Here is a 22,355-nt window from a genome sequence, read left to right on the forward strand (position 1 = left end):
GGAATGCAGAGTCCTCAAAAAGGTGTAGGGATGGAGGAGGTTAGCAACATGGGGCGCTCAGTAATTGTTTACGTCAGATTTGTGTGAACCTATATAAATCTTGATATGTTTTGGTTTTCTAGTGCACAATGAATTCAACAGGAAAATAATTGTATTAACTGCCCTTTTAGTGGGCCTTATTGGATGAAACACTTCTGCTTAAGCCCAGCAGACCAAGGGGTGTATTTCCCTCTGTGTAAAGTTAAAGATGGCTTCTCTTAAACTGACATTGGTTTAATAAAATTATTTCTCTTTAACTTTATGCAGAACAACCCATATGTAAATTTGTTGATTCACAGCACTGTTGGTTGTGCTTAATACCGTATGTTTATATTTTTAGAACCAACCTGGCCTAAGGGTGCATAGTGTTCTGAGAAAAACACATAGATAGTGATCTGTTCACCTGCACTTTCGACAGTTCTCATGTAGATTTTTTTTCCCCCTTTGTTGGAACCAACTTTTGCTGGTGTTACTGATGGGACTCCACTGAGCCTGGCTGCTTGATCGGTAGCCGTGATACAAGTCCTCGATCTTGCTGCCTGGATATCCTGTTTACATAAACTGAAAGTTAACTAAGCAGCACTAAAACCTCTCTGATCCTTGATGCACAGCACACTACTCTGATGGCTCCTAAATCAACCCCAAACATTAGCTTAACTGGGGCAGTGCCTATCTTTGACATGCCCTCTTTACGCACCAATGCTACATTAAACAAGGGTGCAGCTGCCCCATAACATCATTGCTGTACCAGCCAAGGTCACTGCTAATCATCCTGAAACCATTGCTACATTAGCCAGGTGCACAGCTCAGTTGCCTTTGCAGTTAGTTATATACACACACCCAAAAACTACAGCACATGCAGTATGACTAAACCGACCCAAATGTTTTAGAATTTTAAATAATTTTTAAAAAAATGTATTACCCCTTTGGCTAAATTGTATTCACAGTCACTTGCTTACATGCCAGGTGATGCTGAACTCGACATAGCATGGTAATTAAAAATATCACTGTTGTATTTGTTTTGCCTGGGGTTTGGAGAGGACATCGGTCAACGGTCTGGCCATGGTATGTGCCTCTCATACTACCGTTGAATCTCACACTTGCCAAGCTGATATTTCTCATATTATTGTCAGAAACTGCATTCTTCATTATCCAGTGCATGCTATGCATATGCTCACATTTACCTTTCTGCTAACACTAGCAAATAAATGAAAATATACCTAATAGTCTAGAATCCTCTCTTAATGAGATCTCTACTTGATAATATTAGAGAATTTTCTGGATGATTTACTGACGTTCACTGTGCAACATGCAGATGATGAATGGCCACTTACATGAGGTACCAGGGAGCTGCTAGAACTTGTGCTGAAGCACGGTTACACGAGTCACTACCTTGGGCTCTTGACCTCAGCGCAGAACATAGATGCTTTATATTGGGTTATGTGCTGTGCTACAAATGCTAGCTCCTGGGATGCTGCCAGTGGCAATCCAGAAGTTCTTTATTGCTTGTCTAGTGTCTTAGAACTCAGGGCTATAATTACTAAAAATATCTGTAATGGAATACGACAGCTGATTTCTTTTTGTTGCATTTTCTCCTGAAGGTTTCATTGGCACCAGCCGTCCTCCATTTCCTCAACCAAGTGACTTTTCTTCAAATTTGATGCTAGACTGACTGTTGGCAGGCTATTCGACAACTGCAGGCATTGCAGCGGAACCTCATCCTCCCCTCACCCGACATTCCCACATGTGCTTTCCAGCAGGATCACTGGATAGCGATCAGGAGAGGGAAACCTGGCTCATTTCTCCCTTCTTGTTCAAGGATACAACACCGTCGTTAACCAGGACAGTGATTAATATTTCCCAAATGGCAGCAAACCCCAATAACAAACATTTTCTTGTAGTATTTATAATCCTCCCTTCCTGGTGGTAGCACCTGGTACCTGGACTACTCATTCAATTAGGGGAACAGAACTGTCTGTACCACAGACCTCTCCCTGGTTACTATCAGTGACACTCTGATTAGCCAACAACCTGTCCACTAACTGCCAAAACTCACCCAACTGAAGCAAGTGAGTTGTCTTGCAGCTTGATTTCACAACCTTCTTGTATGGAGTTAAGCACTCAGTCTCCTCATCACACAAACAGGCCATGCAGCCCACTGCGTTTATTCCTGGCAGAGAATGCATGTTAAAGAATACTGTGTGTCTCGATCTCTCTCTCTCTCTGAGTATACACTAGTACCACATTTTGAGGCTGTGTGAAATTATTCAATCCCATCCAACACAAACATATAGCAAGTTCATATCCTGGCATAAAACTGTTCCTAAACTTCACTGTACAAATCCAAAACAAAGCATGCTGTACTTCAGTCTGAAATCAACACTCCTGTGAGATGCTCAGAGGTTAAATATACCTTTGGGAGGTTTTCTTTTCTTTTTATGTGAGAATTCCACTGGAAGAAATCAGTAAAATTACCTCCAGATAATGTTCCAACTATGGAATTCCATGCACTTATTCACTTCCCATTTCTTCCGTTTATGTACAGCCCCACGAAATTCCATTCGCCTAATACACTTCTTACTCCCAGTTATGCACAATTCCTGATTCCAGGCATAGAGTGTTACCCAGTTACTCTCATCACTCGTCAACACTGAACTTTGCCAGTCTGACACATGCCAGGCACTTTTTTCCCCTCACTGTGTTTTATGAGGGATCGTATTATGTCACATATAAGCCCAGATTTTAACTCCAGGGAGACTGAGGTGGGCGACAAACTGTCCGGACCCTGCAGCGTGAGGCCTGGGAAATTGGCCGTCAGTTTCTGCCCCAACCTGGCAGGAATCCCTAGCTGGCTGACAGGACCCAATGGAACGGTCCCCAGCAGGCAGGTAAGTGCATAGGGGGGGGCGGGCCAGGAGGGCATCGCAGTCAGGGGTGGTGGTGGTGGTGGAGGGAATTGTCCTGCGCCTCTTGGTCCACAAGGAAACCAAAAAAAATGTAAATAGCTTTTTAATTCAAGATCTCCGCTGACCCCAGATCAGCTTGGCCTGTTGGTGTAGCCACAGCGGCTTGGGCCTCGTACAGGCCTTGGGCAAAAATTGCAGTCGCGCCCTCATGACTTCAGCTCCCAATCTGCATATTTAAAGCTGGTCTCTGCTGCTTCCCGGCAGGTTTCCCCACATGCCTGCTAAAAACAGGTTAAAATTACTTTCTGTGGGATGGCAGTAGGATCCCCGGGCAGTAAGTTGCTGGCCCAATTTTAACTGCCCGCCCAGTTTCTGCCAAGCGGGCAGAGTTAAAATTGGTCTTTTTTTTGTATTTATATAGCACCTTTAACGTAGTAAAACGTCCCAAGGCGCTGCACAGGAGTGCTGTAAGACAACAAATTTGACACCGAGCCACATAAGGATAGATTAGGGCAGGTGACCAAAAGCTTGGTCAAAGAGGTAGGTTTTAAGGAGCGTCTTAAAGGAGGAAAGTTGGATATCGTAAATACATAATTTTTGTAATAGAAATCCTGATGCAACCATAACATATTTATGGTGATGTACTTGGGAGTGAGCCACATCAAGAGTGTTGGTAGCAATAATGAGAGGCATGCATAAAATACTCACAGCTAATAAAACAAGTAGCTGGACAGAAATCAATTTACGGTAACCAGCACAGCTTAAATATGGAAAATATCTATTACATCATTTAAACTTTGATTTGATTTTCCCGTGATTAAACAGCTCCTATAAACTGCGCTGGACACTGAAGCTTTAATTGAGGTAATAAGATACTTTCCATACTTAAACGGTCTGTCATATACCTGGACTGATTAGAATCCTTTACATATGGGCATAGCATAAACATCAAGGCACTCACACGCGCTTAATGCAACCACGTCTGCTGTCCAAACATTTCTCACAGCCCGCAAAGTTTTCCTTGTACCTGCTGTTTTTTCTGGAATCTCATGGCTCTTTTTTTCTCAATACACTTCAGCATTCACTGCTTCCTTGGAACCTCTGTCCAGGGCAGCTGGTGCCCTGAGCTTATCCTGTCTGAGAAGGTTATCATTCCCATGTGGCTGTTAATTGGTGTAATCACCTACTGGCTTTTACTGCAGGGGATTGGGGGGGGGGTGGGGTTAACCGTTGTCTGAAGTGTGCAGTCCAGCTGCTAACTGACTGGAGCGTGCTGTCCCACTGAGCTCTTCGACAAGCACTGCTTTCTATTTTCTCTGGCATCCGCCTGCATGTGCTCGGCTGCTGGGTGCTGCAATCTTATTCGCACTTGGCTGTTTTCTTGCTCGTCACGTGCTGCTGAGAGGAGGTCCCCTTTCCCTGCCCAGATACATGAGACGCTTTACTTCTACCGTTTATTTCCACTAATCACCCTCCCCTTTCTCTTGCTTCCTCCCATCTTACTTCAATCAGCAGCCAGCCTCTCAAGAAAAAAGTACTGCTCGCCCACTCTAGATTAGAGGAAAAGCTACTTTATGGGCCACCCAGCTAAAGTCATTAGGAAGCCTGATCTGGGCAGTGAAATTGTTTATAACACACCCATTTAATGCTTCCTGCCTGGAGTTAATGGGAACATAAATAAAACAGGAAAAGAGTGTTTTGCTTTGGAAAGCAAGGTCACACGCAGTGCTTAAAAGACTGCATCTTATATATGCCTTAAAAAATACCAAAACAAAAATAGGTTTTTCATTTCAGTAGCCCAAATTACATAATTTTTAAAAAATATATTACATAGAATTATATCAAGTCTACAGCACAGAAACAGGCCATTCAGCCCAACTGGTCTATGCTGGCGTTTATGCTCCACACGAGCCTCCTCCCACTCCTCTTCATTTAACCCTATCAACATATCCTTCTAATCCTCATGTATTTATCTAGCATCCCCTTACAGAATAAAACCATTTCACTCTACTTATTTCTTCCTCATAAAATGAAAATATTTTCATTTTGCAAAGTGCAGCATAGATATTGTGGGGCCGGGCTGTGTGGTTTGCTCCGGAGTGGTGCGATTTGGGGAGTGTGCCACACCTGACTGTTTTATGTGCTAGCCCTGTGTATCTTTCCAAGGTTGGCTGAATGGGCTGATTGGGAAAGTGAATGACACATCCCTCAGCTAGGTAGGAAATCACATGCCACCGTAGACCTCGAAGGACACAACAACAACAACTTGCATTTATATGGCACCTTTAACATAACAAGGCGCTTCACAGGAAAAATTTGACACGAAGCCACATAAACAGATATTTAGGACAGGTGACCAAAAAAGTGGTCAGAGGTAGGTTTAAAGGAGCGACTTAAAGGAGGAGAGTGCGGCAGAGAGGCGGAGAGGTGTAGGGAGGGAATTCCAGAGCTTAGGGCCTAGACAGCAGAAGGCACGGCTGCCAATGTTGGAGTGAAGGAAATCAGGGATATGCAAGATGCCAGAATTGGAGGAGCGCAGAGATCTCGGACACAAGCAATTTAAAGAGGCCCAGCTCTTTTTTGAGAAATAGAGGAATGATACAACCTCATTACAGTGCAGCCAGGTATACAGCTAGTATTTGTTCCAGTAACAATGGCACTTGCAGCAGCTCCTACTCGATAGGCTCTTTGATGACTATCAAGGTGGAAGAATTGCTGGAAGGCTGTAGCATCAGTGGCAAAACCTCGGCATCATTCTTGCTATAGCACCAAGGAGCAGAACTCCCTGTAGAGGGTTTAGCTATCCCATCCACAGTTCCACACAGGGACCACCTCAACAGTCGTTCTGTGAACTCAGCTGTAGGTACATGGGTGATATTCAAACGTGGTACCACATAGTTTGTGCTGTCTAAGTTCAAGCCCCACCCACCTAACAGTGACATTCCTCCCAGCACACCACCTTGGACCCAGGTGGAGGGGATTAAGATGCATAGTTCATAGAGATCATCACCAAGGGTATCCTTTGCACTTTTAAACCAGTCTACTGCACTTTCAAGGAATGATCATCTGAGGGATCCCAGTCACACTGATGGCCAAGATGAATAGTCTTCTATAGAACACATTCAACCAGATCATCAAAGTGGAGAATTCTACTCATTATTGTTTAATCCCAGAAAGTCTTACAGATATTGTCCCCTCCGCAAGCTCAGAACATGTAGCTGCACAGGAAATGGTTTAAGCTGTCTCAGATCAATCAAGCAGGAGACTGGCCGGACACAACAGTACCGAAGGAATAAAAACAGAAAATGCTGGAAATACTCAGCAGGTCAGGCAGCATCTGTAGAGAAACAGAGTTAACGTTTCAGGTTGATGACCCTTCGTCAGAATTGGAAAAAGTTAGAGATGTAACAGATTTTTAAGCAAGTGTAGGGGCAGGGAAGGGGAGAAAGGGAGGAAAGAACAAAGGGAAGGTCTGTGATAGGATGGAAGGCAGGAGAGATTAAAAGACAAAGGGGATGATGGTGCAAGGCAAAAGAAGATGGTAATGGGACAAATTAAGAAACAAAAGATGTGTCCAGATGAGGTGTAAATGGCTGCGGCAGAATCATCAACAGCTGCCATGTGAGAGGAAAAATGTTTTTTTTAAATAGGGGCAGAAGTTATGATCTGAAATTGTTGAACTCAATGTTGAGTCCAGAAGGCTGTAAAGTGCCTAATCGAAAGATGAGGTGCTGTTCCTCGAGCTTACATTGAGCTTCATTGGAACAATGTAAGAGGCCGAGGACAGAGAGTTCAGAGTTGGAGAGGAGCGGAGAATTAAAGTGACAGGCGACCAGAAGCTCGGGGTCATGCTTAAAGATTAACGGAGGTGTTTAGCAAGGCAGTCAACCAATCTGCGTTTGGTCTCCCCAATGTAGAGGAGACCGCATCGTGAGCAGCGAATACAGTATACTAAATTGCAAGAAGTACAAGTAAATCGCTGTTTCACCTGGAAGGAGTGTTTAGGGCCTTGGACAGTGGGAAGGGTGGAGGTAAAAAGGCAGGTGTTGCATCTCCTGCGCTTGCACAGGAAGGTGCCGGGCGAAGGGGAAGGGGTGTTGGGGGTGATAGAGGAGTGGACCAGGGTGTCACGGAGGGAGCGGTTGCTTTGGAATGCTGAAAGGGGAGGCGAGGGGACGATGTGTTTGGTGGTGGGATCACGCTTAAGGTGGCAGAAATGGCGGAGGATGATCCGTTGAATGTGGAGGCTGGTGGGGTGAAAGGTGAGGACAAGGGGAACCCTATTGTGGTTCTGGGAGGGAGGGGAAGGGGTGAGAGCAGAAGTGCGGGAAATAGAACATACACGGTCAAGGGCCATGTCAACCACGGTAGAGGGGAATCCACGGTTGAGGAAAAGGGAAGACATATCGGAAGCACTGGTATGGAAGGTGGCATCGTCAGGGCAGATGCGGCAGAGACGGAGAAACTGGGAGAATGGAATAGAGACCTTACAGGAAGTGGGGTGGGAGGAAGTGTAGTCCAGTTAGCTGTGGGAGTCAGTGGGCTTGTAGTAGATGTTTGTCGATAGCCGATCGCCAGAAATGGAGACAGTGAAGTTGAGGAAGGGAAGTGAAGAGTCGGCGATGGACCATGTGAAGGTGGGGAAAGGGTGGAAATTGGAAGCAAAGTGAATGATGAAGAACTGAGGGATGTGTTTTTCACATTGTCATTCAGCAATGTTATAGAAAATTCCTCAGGATCAATTCCTGGATTGCTGCATCACACGGTGCTTGTTTGGCCCCATCAGCATTCCCCCTCCACTGGGTTTTTATGAAATGCCTTTCTGTTGTTGCTGGGTATTTTCAGTTGTTCTATCCACCCACAGCTGCTGACTGGCTGCTGAAAGCTCCCTTGTTGAGAAACCCTTCCAGACAGCTGTCCAAATGGTTCTCATCACATTCAGAGAGCTTAGCTTCATCATTAGTGGCAAGAAGCCTTTACTACAGCCAACTGAGGCGATAACTTTTCTAGGCACATAATTTAATATGTCCATGGGAAGAATCTCCTTGCCTCCAGGTCATTTTGAAGCCTTCCAGAAACTGACTTCCTCTTTTCACAAGGGGTTGGAGATTGCTGCAGTACTGTATCTTGGAGTTCATTGGGCTGGTGTGCCACAGAAAAGTGGAAGACATTGATTAGATGCTAGGCAGTTCCAGAGAGTAGGATGAGGGGTGTTCAATTAATTAAATTCTGAGTGTAAATCTCACAGATGCCGGACTATCTTTGACAGCCTCACAATTTTCGGACCCTTCTCTAATCTTTGCGTAGACCTTGGACTTTTTTCCTCCTTCAACCGCTTCACAGATTTGAATTTTCTGAGAATTCTCACGGACCTCAGAGTTTTCTCCAACCTCCTTGTAGTAACCAGGTCCTCCTAGCTTAGTATTGTCTGAAAACTTGGAAATACTGCTCTCTATTCCCTTTAATATACAATAAACACTGGGGACTCAGCAACAACCCCTACAGAAAGCCACTTGTCACTCCCTACCACTCCAAGAATGTCCCTTTTATCCCAATTCTGTCTTCTACTCGAATTCACTGCGTTAGCTAGCAATCCCTTTTGTAGAACCTTATCAAAATGACTTGAAAATACATACGAACAATGACAGGCAGGTAAAGACCCTCTGGTCCATCGAGCCTGTCCCACACAATTACGATACCTTGTGTGTCACATTATATACTCTCCACCCCACCCAAAAGCATGTGATCTCCTGGGAGAGGCAAAAAAACAGATTAAAAATCCAGGCCAATTTGGGGGAAAAAATCTGGAAAATTTCTCAGACCCATCTAGATGATCAAAACTAGTCCAGGAGATCACTCTGGCCCTGAAGCAGCACCTACCATCTGTAAGAGGTGATCGCCACCCCAGCCAGAAACAGGTCCAGCTCTCGCTTGAAGGAATTCAACAAATCAGCGTTCATCGCACGAGACGGCAGCCTGTTCCAGAGGACCACTATTCTCTGGGAAAAGAACCACCTCCTGACATCTAACCTAGATCTGGCCTTATACAACTTAAATTTGTGACCCCTGGTTCTCCCTAACCTATTTAATTGGAACAAACTGTTAACTGGAACACAATCTAGTCCCTTCATTATCTTATAAACCTCAATCAGATCACCCCTAAGTCTACAGTCCCAACTCTTTTAGACTATCTTGATAACTAAGATGCTTTAAACTTGGAATTAGTCTAGTGGCCCTCTGCACCCTTTCCAAAGCCTCAATATCACCCACCATGCAAGACGACCAAAACTAGACACAGTATTCCAAGTGAGGCCTGACCAAGGTCTTGTACAGGGACAAAACAGTTTGCCTCATCTTGTACTCAACTGTCCTATGGATACACCCCAACACCCTATTTGCTCGAGCTATCGCTTCACGGCATTGCTCATGTACCTTCAGAGATGTATGCACTAGAATGCCCAAATCTCTTTCTATCTCTACCTTCTTTAATGCTTTTCCCTGAAGGGTATATGAATGTTGAGCATTTGCCCTGCCCACATGCATAACACTGCACTTATCCAGGTTATACATCATTTGTCAGTCATGAGCTCAATCTCCCAACACATTAAGATCCACCTGAAGCAGACAAGCATCGGATACAGTCCTAACACTTGCACAGATCTTAGTATCACCTGAAAATTCGTGCCCCCAACACCCACATCCAGATCATTAATAAAAATAGTAACGAGTGATGGTCCCAACACCGATCACTGCTGGACACCACTAGTGACCGGTCTCCAAACAGATCCAAATCCAGCTATAACTACTTTTTGCCTATATCCTGTCAACTAGTTCTCAATCCAGCTCAATATATTACCACTAACACCAGAGGCTTCGATCTTAGAGAAGCCTCTTGTGTAGCACCTTATCAAAAGCTTTTTGGAAGTCTAAGTAGACACTGTCTCCTGGGCTTCCCTCATCCACCAACTTAGTAAATGCTTAAAAAAATACAATTAGATTTGTAAGATATGGCCTCCTTTTTATAAAGCCATGTTGGGTGTCCCCAATATGTCCCTCTCTATCCAAGCATTCATATAGAATCATAGGCCTAGAAATTCATTGTAGCCACTTTTGGGGCGGTAAAGTCGGGCGGCCGCTAAAGTTTGCGCCCGGCGCAAAATCGAGGCCACTTCTCCGATATTCATTAGCTTCGCCCTAAGAGTTTGGTCGAGCGCTAAAACTGGCACTGCACGCCTCTCTTTAGGCGCTAAGCCGGCGGGCCGGGGCGCTAAACCGGAAGTTGGGCGCAGGGCAGGTGCGGCGAGCTGCTGATTGACGGCAGACACTCTGGCTCCGGTGAGCTCTTAAAGGGGGAAGGTGGATTTGTTTTTTTGAAAGGCCAACACTGGTGTATTTGTGGTTTTGGGGAGGGTTTCACTCCATCGGTTTGTTATGTGTCTCCTCCTCCTCCCCCTCCCTGTACCATGTCTAGTACAGGAGGGCCCTTTAATTTGCGCTCCCCGCGGCCCGCATCGGCTGTGTACCGTTCCACTTCACAGTCGTTAGGGCCGCCCGGCGCACAATGGGCCGGCGCGAATGAAGTTCTGGTTCGGGGCGCACAAAGGGCGTTGCACGACGAAATGACGTCATGATCTGCGCGCGCAGCAGGGCGCGCGCTAAGACTTTGCGGCGGCGCTAAATGTGTACTGAAGTTGGGGCGAGGCGCAGATCGCGCTGCGCCCGGGCGCTAAGCGCCTAGCGCTCGAGATCTACTCCTCCTAAGGCGCTAACGGCTGGCGCGCCCAACTGAATTTCTAGGCCATAGAGTCATAACGGCACAGAAGGAGGCCATTCGGCCCATTGAGTCCGTGCCGGCTCTCTAGAGAAATCCCGTCAGTCCCATTCCCCTGCTCTATCCCCGTAGCCTTACAAGTTTATTTCCCTCGCCTTAGAAGTTTATTTCCCTCAAGTGCCTATCCAGTCTCTCCTTGAAAACATTGAATGTCTCCGTTTCCACCACTTCCGTCGGCAACGAATTCCAGATCATCACCACTCACTGCGTTAAAAAGTTTTTCCTCACATCCCCCCTGTATCTCTTGCCCAAAACCTTAAATCTGTGTCCCCTAGTCCTTGTACCATCAACTAGTGGGAACAGCCTTTCCCCATCTAGCCTATCCAAACCCGTCATAATCTTGTACACCACTCTCAAATCACCCCTCAACCTCCTTTGCTCTAATGAAAACAAATCCAACTTCTCCAACCTGTCCTTGTAGCTAAGATCCCCCATCCCCGGAACCATTCTGGTAAATCTCCTCTGCACCCTCTCAAGGGCCTTCACATCCTTCCTAAAGTGTGGTGACCAGAACTGGATGCAATACTCCAGTTATGGCCTAACCAGCGCTTTATAAAGGTTCAGCATAACCTCTCTACTTTTGTACTCAATACTTCTATTTATGAAGCCCAAGATCCCATATGCTTTGCTAACCACTCTCTCAGTATGTCCTGCCACCTTCAGGGACCTATGCACATTAACTCCCAGGTCCCTCTGTCCCTGCACACTCTTTAAAACTGTGCCATTAAGTGTACAGGAATCCCGCCCCAACTGTGGTTTTGCCATATGCGGATTTCACGTATACACGGTTTCCACTCTGCGACAATTTTCGCCAACCGTGGCAGTGAAATTCGCGTATCCGCGGTTTTTAATTTAGGAATAAGGTAAATAACATGCTTTTTATATTCTTTTTTATTGTGTTTATACACATTTATACTGAATTTGCCAACCGCGGTTTTACTAACCACGGGGGTTTTCAGGGACGTATCCCCCGCGGTTGGGGAGGGATTCCTGTATATTGCCTTTCCCTGTTCCTTCTGCCAAAATGCATCACCTCACACTTCTCTGTATTAAATTCCATCTGCCACTTGTCTGCCTATTCTGCTAGCCTTTCTATGTCCTGTTGCAGTCGATTGGTATCATCATCACTGTTTGCCATACCCCCAAGTTTGATGTCATCAGCAAATTTAGAAATTCTATTCTGTATTCCAGTATCCAGGTCATTTATATCTATCAAAAAAAGCAGTGGCCCCAGCACTGATCCTTGGGGAACACCACTGTCTACCATCCTCCAGTCTGAAAAACTGCCATTTACCACAACTCACTGTTTTCTGTCCTTAAGCCAATTCCTTATCCAAGCTGCCACTGACCCACCTATTCCATGAGCCTCAATTTTGTTAACCTTCTATGTGGTACTTTGTCAAACACCTTCCGAAAATCCATGTAGACAACATCCATTGCATTCCCTTCATCAATCCTCTCTGTTACTTCATCAAAAATCCAATTAGATTAGTCAAACACGATCTGCCTTTTACAAATCCATGTAGGCTCTCCTTAATTAGCTTATATTGCATCCCTAATGATTCCCTCAAGAATCTTACCTATTATTGATGTCAAACTAATGGGCTTAGAGTTACCCGGGTCCATCTTGTCACTTTTTTTAAAGATGGGGACTACATTAGCCTCCTTCCAGTCTACAGGAACTGTTCCAGAGTGCAGTGAGCTATTAAAAATACAGACTAGGGGCTCGCACAGCACATGCCCCAACTCCCTGAGGAACCTCAGGTGGATATCAACCGGCCCGGTTGCTCTATCTATTTTCAAGTAATACATAGAAATGCTTAGAAGTTACAACAGGTCATTCAGCCCAACCAGTCTGTGTCGGTGTTTACCCTCCATACAAACAAATAGTTCTAATCACATTCACCCAACCTGTTCTCATATCCCTTCAACCTTCAAAAAGTCTAACAAATCAAAATCCACCACCTCAGTCTGTCAAAGAACTCTATTAGATTAGTTAGATATAATATACATTTCACAAAACCATACTGACTTTTATCAGCTTATACTTTTCCACATATTCATTTAATCTGTTCCTGCTGATAAGAGTCCAACAATTTTCTCATGAAACACACTGACTGTATTTACTTGATTTGTTTCTTCCTCCTTTTTTGAATAAAGATGTAACATTTGCTACCTTCAAATCTTCCCACAATATCCTCAAATCCAAAGAACTTTGGAAGATCATAACTAATGCAGCCCCAATTTAGATTTCTTTAAATACCATCAAGTGGAAGCCGGCTAAACCTGGATATATGCCTGGCTTCAATCCCATTGCTTTGTTTATGCTGATATCTGTAGCTTCCTCCCCTTCACTAATCGCTAGTTTATCCTGTACCTCTGGTATCATCTGCTCCTTCTCCACGGTATCTCATACTCCTTCTCCACTGTGAAGACCAAAGTAAATATTTCGTACATAAATCTGTGTGTCCTCATCCTCTACTTTTGCCATACCTTAATCTGTTTCTAACTGGACTTCCTCCTTTTACTTGTTGAAGCAATTTTGCTATTACTCTTGATACTACAACTAAGTTTCTCCCCATCACAAATCTCTAGTCTTCAATGTACCTTTGATATTGTATCCTCCTCTGCTGCAAAGCACAAAGCAAAATATTAATTTAGCAATTCTGCCATAATTGGGTTGGACAGGGTAGATGTGGAATGTTTCCACTTGTGGGAGAATCTAAAACTAGGGGCCATAAATACAAGATAGTTACTAATAAATCCAATAGGGAAATAAAGAGAAATTAATTTACTCAGAGAGTGGTTAGAATGTGGAACTCGCTACCACAGGAAGTAGTTGTGGCAAATAGCTTGGATGCTTTCAAAAGGAAACTAGACAAGTACTTGAGAGAAAAGGGAACATAAGAACATAAGAAATAGGAGCAGGAATAGGCCACTTGGCCCCTTGAGCCTGCTCCGCCATTTAATAAGATCATGGCTGATTTTGGGCTCAAAGCCACTTCCCAGCCCGCTCCCAATAACCCTTCACTCCCTTATCTTGCAAAAATTTGTCTATCTTCACTTTAAATGTATTTAATGACCCAGCCTCCACAGCTCTCTGGGGCAGAGAATTCCACAACTTTACGACCCTCTGAGAGAAGAAGTTCCTCCTCATCTCAGTTCTAAAAAGGCGACCCTTTATTCTGAGACTGTGCCCTCGAGTTCTAGATTTCCCCATGAGCGGAAACATCCTCTCTGCGTCTACCCTGTCGAGCCCCCTCAGTATCTTATATGTTTCGGTAAGATCACCTCTCATTCTTCTAAATTCCAATGAGTATAGGCCCAGCCTGCTCAACCTTTCCTCATAAGTCAACCCCCTCATCTCTGGAATTAACCTAGTGAATCATCTCTGAACTGCCTCCAATGCAAGTATATCCTTCCTTAAATAAGGAGACCAAAACTGTACGCAGTACTCAAGGTGTAGTCTCACCAATACCTTGTACAGTTGTAGCAGGACTTCCCTGCTTTTACATCCAACGCCCTTGAAATAAAGGCCAACATTCCATTTGCCTTTTTGATTACTTGCTGTACCTGCATGCTAACTTTTTGTGTTTCATGCACAAGGACCCCCAGGTCCCTCTGAACTGTAGCATTTTGTAATCTCTCTCCATTTAAATAACAGTTTGCTTTTTTATTTTTCCTGCCAAAGTGGATAACCTCGCACTTTCCCACAATATACTCCATCTGCCAAATGTTTGCCCACTCACCTAGCCTGTCTATATCCCTTTGCAGATTCTTTGGGCAGGATTTTCATTGGGCCGTGGAGGCGGGATTGGAGGCGTGTGGGGGGTTAAAATTGCAAAAACTGGCAGGCGGGCCCAACCCCGCCTCCATCCCGCCTCCAAGCAATTTTCATTAATTCGTGTCTAATGGTCCTGTCTCTGTCCCGCCTCCAAGAGGCGGGATAGGCCGTTAAGTCCCTTAACAAGCACTAAATTGCCTCTATAATGCCATTTTGAAAGGCCTTTGCAATTTTAACCCTTTTCCCACGTGAAGCACGCCTGTTCTGAAACACGATGGTGAAACCTGGCGGGAGCACAATTGGATTGCTGACTATCAGCTGCAGCTCAACCATTAAAGAGGAGATTTGATCAACCATCATTTGCAGGTGGCAGGACTTTGTAGTCTCAGGTCTGGGGGAACTTTTAGAAGGCATAACCACAGCTGTGGAAGTTTGGAGCCTGACACCCATCTCCAGTGTGACCTCCTGGGAAACCCCTCTCGCCACCTTCGCTGAGCGCTTCCTCAACTGAGGCATATACCAGAAGCATGGGAGCCATTTATTTCCTTCCCTTCTGGACATTAGATGAGGACGAAGACCAGCCACGGCACCAGCAGAACCATGAACAACAGCAGCACCAACAGCAGCAGCAACAACAGGAGCGCCAAGCTGCTGCTCACCCACCTGAAGCTGCACAGGCCAGAAGGGGCCAGCGCATGGAAGCCCGTCGGCGCAGGAGATACCCCCCAAACAGGGTCTACAGACACAGGGTCAGCTACTTCAACATGTCTGAGCAGCAGTGCCAAAGGCGGCTCCAACTTTCGCGAGAGGTAATGGGTGACATCTGCACAATGCTGCAACAAGACCTGCAGCCCAGAGGACCAGGTGGACAACCCTTACCAGTGGCCATCAAAGTCACCACCGCACTCAACGTTTTTGCCTCAGGCGCATTCCAGGGATCAGCAGTAGACATCAGCGGCATCTCCCAGGCGGCCGCACACACTTGCATCACGCAGGTAACCGATGCCCTCTTTGCCATCGCGCACAATCACATCCATTTCACCAAGGATCAAGCAAGTGTCACGGCGCGCGCGGTTGGATTTGCTAATCTGGCAGGCTTTCCAAGGGTGCAGGGCATCGTTGACTGCACACATGTGGCCCTTAAGGCACCCCATCGCAATCCAGATATTTTTGTCAACTGCAAAGGCTTCCACTCCCTTAACGTTCAGCTGGTGTGTGACCACAAGAAGGACATTTTGCATGTTTGTGCCATGTACCCTGGCAGTTGCCATAACTCCTTCATACTGCGCCAGTCTAGTGTGCCTCCGCTATTCAGTCCGCCAGACCAACTTAACAGATGGCTACTTGGAGACAAGGGCTATCCCCTGAGGACGTGGCTAATGACGCCACTGAGGAGCCCATCCAACAAAGCTGAGGAGTTCTACAACTCCAGCCACATGTCCACCAGAGCCATAATTGAGCAAACCATCAGTTTGCTGAAGATGCGCTTCAGATGCCTGGATAGATCAGGTGGAGCCCTGCAGTACTCAGCAGCCAGGGTCTCCAGAATCGTCGTGGTTTGCTGTGCACTTCACAACATGCCACAGCATCGTGGCTTGCAGATTCCTGAGGACCAAGTGGCTCCTCACATATCCTCCTCAGATGAGGAGGAGGAGGAGGAGGAGAGCGAAAACGAACATCCTGCAGAGGCCCATCAACCAGTGGCAGCAGTACGTGAGAACATTACTGCCCGGGATGCTATGAACGCACTCATCTTGGCCAGATTTGCTTAGCCTAGCCAATCAAGCACTTTTGCCTCGCAGCTTCTTACCTGAGCATCAACAATGGCCAAGAACCAGCGGATTCCTAGCAATTTGACCATCATACTGACAATTGCAAGTAATCCTAAGCCCTCAATGTGGAAGTGCCATTCGCAAAATGACACATGCCACAACTACAGCAGTAGCCATCAGATTTTTTATTTACATTATTCATCTGATGGCTTTTTCACAGAAAACATCAAATTTCACACAAGTGACTACCCTTGTGACTATTTGTGCAGTATCTTTCTCTTACGCGTGCTCCTACGTGGTGCTTCCCCTGTGGCTTCAGCAGATGTGGAGGCCCCTTGCTCACTTTCCTGCTGCTCCTGTCTCGACACCTTTGGCGGGCGTCCTCTGGGGTTGCGAACCTGTGAGGGCTCAGCAACAGTCTGCTGCTCCTGTGGCTGTGCAGGGGTTGAGACGCCGATCTCAGTTGGGTGTGGACTCTGGTGGGGCTCTGCAGTGCCATAGAAGTGTGAGCACTTGGAGAGGAGCCCCTACTACCTTGATGTCTGCCACCAACTTCCCTCTCATGGGTCAGGTCCCCCTCAGCGCTTGCAAGTGGCTTGAGAGCACCTTGCTGCACATCAGGGGGGCCATGGGGACCCATATCTGCACTGGCAGTCCTACTTAGAAGGACTTCCATGAAGGTCTGGTTTCTCTGTTCAATAGATGACCATCGCTCCTCCAGAGATGTTATTTTATTCTGAACACTCACCATGTTTTCTGCACTCTGGCGACTTATCACCTCCATGGAGGTTGCCATCCTTTCCATGGTGATGCGTTCATGTGCCAGTGACTCCACAAAGGCTCTGCTCATGTTCGCTGTGGACTCATCCATTCGCTCCACACTCGCAGCGACCCTGGAGACAAAACCTGCCAGAGACTCCTGCATCTGTTCCTGGAGTTCCAGCACCACTGATCTAATGGATGGACCCAGAGGCAGAGGGGCGACATGCAGCTGAGCCGAGCTGGCAGAGTCCTGCGCCCTCCGGCGAGGACTCTCCACTGCTGTCCTTGTCTCCAACATCTGCTGATGCTCACTTGTGAGCTGTGATACACCAGGTGACAACACTACTCTATGTCCCGAAGGTCCCACCGAGGTGTGAGTGTCTGCACTGGTGCTGGGTGCGCTGAATTCTGCTGATGCTGCGCCCTCCGAGGTTTCAGCTTTCTCTGAGGAGTCTTGAGGCTCAGGCTGTTCCTCCTGGCTAGTGGGGACGGGTGCATGCGATGGTCCTGTGGGGGAGTAAAGGAAAGAGTCAGAGATGTGATGGCAAGGTTACATGCACATTGCATATTGCAGACGATCATAAGTCCATCTGTTAGAGCTTCAGAATCATTATCAGCGACTCATGCAATGTCAATGAGATGGAAAACTATTCTATCACCAGCTTGCTGTGATGCACCCCTCTGTCCGTCCCCCACTTGCGCATCTTCCTCCACTCCTACGATCTCCAGGACCACCTCCTCCCAGGGGGTGAGGTAGGCTACTGAGGGTGGCCCTCCTCCTGTCCTGGCTCTTTCTCACTTATTGTGAGCTCTCTTTTCCTGCAATGAGGGAGACAAGTGGAGGTTGAGTGAGAATGAAGAAGTGAGTGTAGAGATTCCATAGCATAAATACTTAGAAGGAGACAAAGATGGAGTGAGGTGGCAAGACCAAGGGCCCTCCCTGTGTGTTGTCAGTTGTTTTCATAGCATCACAGTGATAGGGAGTGTGAGGGCTGCATAGTCGAATAGTTAGGTGAATGTGACCATAGAGAGAGAGAGGGAATGGCTAAGGGTGCATTGATGTCAGTGTCAAGTGGGATGCGGAGGAAGAGATTGCTAAAGCTGAGTGCTGGTGAGGAAAGGCAATGGGGATCAGATTGAGGGTGATGGGAAATTCATACTCACTTTTCCAGTGCGTAGGTGGTCATGAAATCTCTTCCTGCATTGAATCCAGGTTCTGCAGGTTACTGATAATGAGTTGACCTCCTCTGCCACCTGGATACACACAGCTTTAGTCTGCTGGGGAGGCTTCTTCCTCCCCGAAGAAGGGAAGAGCACCTGTTTATGAGCTCTTGCTCCCTCAACTAAAGCCTGCGAGGCAACGTCATCAAACCTGGGAGCAGACCTAGGTCTCTCGCTGGTCATTCTGCCTCCAGGTCCCTGTAGCATGAAAGGCCAAAAGGTTGGCAGTCTGCAGAAGAAGCAAAGCTTGTTGCAGACCTTAAATGCAGCAGCAATGATGACGTCATTGGAGGCGACTTTCAGACTAGAAAAACTCATTTGCCATGGGTTCCCACACGTTGGAACTCAATTGACCAATTAAGTTAAAATCGCATCAATGTCCCACATCGATTTAGATTCAGTTGGATAACACGAAATGCGGATTACACGACCCCAGCCCGCCCCTGAATTAAAATCCAGCCCTTTGAGTCCTCTGCACAACTTGCTTTCCCACCCATCTTTGTATCATCCGCAAACTTGGCTACATTACACTCGATTCCTTCATCCAAGTCATTAATGTAGATTGTAAATAGTTGGGCCCCAGCACCGATCCTTGTGGCACCCTACTAGTTACCGTTTGCCAAACAGAAAATGACCCATTTATCCCGACACTCTGCTTTCTGTTAGTTAGACAATTCTCTATCCATGCTAATATATTACCCACAACTCCGTGAGCTCTTATCTTATGCAGTAACCTTTTATGTGGCACTTTATCGAATGCCTTCTGGAAATCCAAATACACCACATCCACTGGCTCACCCTTGTCCACCCTGCTTGCTACATTATCAAAGAACTCCAGCAAATTTGTTAAACATGATTTCCCTTTCCTAAAACCATGCTGACTCTGTTTGACTGCAGTATGTTTTTCTAAATGCTCTGCTACTGCTCCCTTAATGAAGGACTCCAGCATTTTCCCGACAGATGTTAGGCTAACTGGTCTATAATTTGCTACTTTCTGTCTCCCTCCTTTCTTAAATAGGGGTGTTATATTAGCGGTTTTCCAATCCGCTGGGACCTCTCCATAGTCCAGGGAGTTTTGGTATATTGCAACCAATGCATCCACTATCGCTGCAGACACTTCTTTTAAGACCCTGGGATGCAGGCCATCTGGTCCAGGGGACTTGTCATCTTTTAGTCCCATTATTTTACCGAGTACCATTTCTTTAATGATAGTGATTGTCTTTAGTTTCCCCACTCCCTGTGGCCCCTTGATTATCCATTATTGGGATGTTGTTAGTGTCTTCTACAGTGAAGACAGATGCAAAATATTTGTTCAGTCTTTGCCATTTCCCCATTCCCCATTATTAATTCCCCAGTCTCATCCTCTAAGGGACCAACATTTACTTTAGCTACCCTCTTCCTTTTTATATACATGTAGAAGCTCTTGCTATCGGTTTTAATGTTTCTTGCCAGCTTACTCTCATAATTGATCTTCTCTCTCTTTATTATTTTTTTAGTCATCCTTTGCTGGTTTTTAAACATTTCCCAATCCTCTGGTCTCCCACCAATCTTGGCAACATTGTATGTCTTCATTTTCAATTTGATACCATTCTTTACTTCCTTAGTTAGCCATGGATGGTGCTCCCTTCTCTTAAAATCTTTCTCACTGGAATATATTTTTGTTGAGAGTTATGAAATATCTCCTTAAATGTCCGCCACTGCATTTCAACTTTCTTACCCTTTAATTTGTTTTATCCAGTCCACTTTAGCCAGTTCTGCCCTCATTCCATTATAATTGCCTTTGTTTAAGATCAGGACACTGGTTTGGGATACAACTTTCTCACCCTCCAACTGAATTTGAAATTCAACCATGCTATGATCACTCTTTCCTAGAGGATCCTTTACTATGAGATCATTTATTAATTCTGTCTCATTACATAGTACCAGATCCAAGATAGCCTGCTCCCTGGTTGGTTCCATTACATACTGTTCTCGGAAAACATCCTGGATGCACTCTATGAACTCCTCCTCCAGGCGACCATGGCCAATTTGATTTGTCCAAAAACGTATGCTGAAAGACTGAGGAGAGGTAGATGGAATGGGAGAAGACTTGTGTGGAGTATAAACACCAGCAAAGACTAATTGGGCCGGGTGGCCTATTTCTGTGCTGTATATTCTATGTAATTCTATGTATGTAACCTTACCCTCCAGTATTGTTGTACCAAAAAGATTGATTGTGACAACATCTCTCAGGTGGTGGTTGAAAGACCAGAGTGTCCTTCAAGGCATCTTCCTTCAACCCCATCCTCCCCAACTGATACTCGAATGCACATCTCACTCATGGATGCAGTTGCCCATATAGAGGATAAATGGGTTCAGAACAGGTGGATGCCAGAAGAATCCACCTCATAAAGAAAAGAAAGACTTGCATTCATATAGCGCCATTCATGACCACCGGGCGTCCCAAAGTGCTTTACAACCAAAGAAGTACTTTTGGAGTGCCGTCACTGTTGTAATGTAGGAAAGCAATAAAGCAATGAATTACAGCTGTAAGCAGTATGGCTAGTCCTATAACTCTACCAGATTCTGGTGTGGGGTATGTCAGTGCATCTTTGGACCATTAATTAGGACAGTTATCTGACATGTCAACAAATAAGGTGGAAATAATTTCCAGTCCTTCTGTTGACATGAACTACTATTAGCCCAATTAGTGCCTGTGTGGGTGTCATTCTTGGTACAAGTTAATCAGGGTGAACAAGTAAAGCTGTAAATTGCAATGCAATTCTGGTACACATGAGTAAAATTCACACAGACACCACGTTACCCAGCAACAGAAATGTTCATGTCACTGAACAATCAGCATCTGATATGCTTTTTCCCTTGAATGAAGATCAGTTTACTCTGAAGTTTGGTCATCTTTTATTTTCCTAGGAGTTTCTCTTCAAGTTCTCCCTTCTCCCCCCCACCCCCCCTATAAATCTGAGGGTGATTCTGTTATCCTGGAATTAAGCAATGTCCACCCAATTTCCCTATCTTACAAACAGACCTTCTCTTTCAACTATCAGGCTAGATTCTGTACCTGGCCTCAACAGACGTTTCGGTTGATGTTAAGAGACGATTCTCAACTCAGAGATTATTGTCATTGGTAATTAACATGCTACTAGTATCACGGAAGCTGTACAACTTCAAATGGAAGGCGTTTGTCCAGTGGTGTTCCTCAAAGGACCTGAATCCCCTCACTTGTTAGATTCAGCAACCCTACACAGTATCTACAGTACTGAGATCTCACTTTGGTTCTGTGGAAATTCATGAAATTCCTTATGAGCTTGTAAGCATGGGTATGTGTAACATGAAATATCTCACATGCAAGATGGCATTACTGATAGTCTTAGTTTCACATGTAGACTTAGCAAGGTACAGTCATATCATATTGTTTCCTGATTATGTGGTATTGCAAAGTTCTGAAAGAGGTAATATTTCCTATACTCTTTTTTGTTGATAAAGGTCTCCACCACAGTTCACAGTATAACTACCGATTCCTGGTGGTGTGGCATATTGGTTAACTACAGGGTGTTACAACATAAACTGCTATATTTTTAACTCCTGCAACAGTGCATTATGTAGCTTATACAACAAACAAGTATACATTTCCACACCACTTACCCTCTATTGGGCACTCCACAACAACATTATGTACATTAATGTATCCACTTTGAGTACTTAGGATGGGTCACAGGAATCTCGATTGCTGGATAACAGATTCTGCAGACACTTAATTGGTACATTTTGTAAAAAAGAATATTTTCATTTGACGCAGATGCATTAAGGAACGCTGTTATCTTCATATGACACTCAGACCCAGAAAATAAGGAAGAAAAAGTCAGACAGCAGACACTAGAGTCAGCAGTTTACACCTAGGCGTTCTTGTATGTGGACACTTATGAATAGCTATAAGCTAACCTGGCAAAACTAGCTGAAACATGTTCAGAATACAATATGAAAATAAGTCTCTGTGAATACGCACCTCAAAATAGGCAAGCAGTTACATGTTCATTGCAGGG

The 22,355-nt window shown here is 45.4% G+C and overlaps 1 protein-coding gene across 5 annotated transcripts in view; it reads right to left on the minus strand.

Annotated features, from left to right (window-relative positions):
* pdzd2 (PDZ domain containing 2) overlaps window positions 1-22,355 on the minus strand; it is a 569,380-nt gene that overhangs the window by 518,531 nt on the left and 28,494 nt on the right. Inside the window, exon 1 of one of the 5 annotated variants that reach the window (XM_085973669.1) lies at window positions 3,973-4,280. The exons of 3 other annotated variants lie outside the window; for them this stretch is intronic. The gene's annotated coding sequence lies outside the window, so the exon portion shown is untranslated. Of the gene's footprint in view, window positions 1-3,906; window positions 4,281-22,355 lie in introns of those variants that run through there. One more of the 5 variants, XM_085973672.1, reaches the window with a different exon arrangement.

The sequence above is a fragment of the Somniosus microcephalus genome, chromosome 2 (assembly GCF_052327205.1).
Source record: "Somniosus microcephalus isolate GS21.2 chromosome 2, FLI_Smic_1.0, whole genome shotgun sequence".
Lineage (NCBI taxonomy): Eukaryota > Metazoa > Chordata > Chondrichthyes > Squaliformes > Somniosidae > Somniosus > Somniosus microcephalus.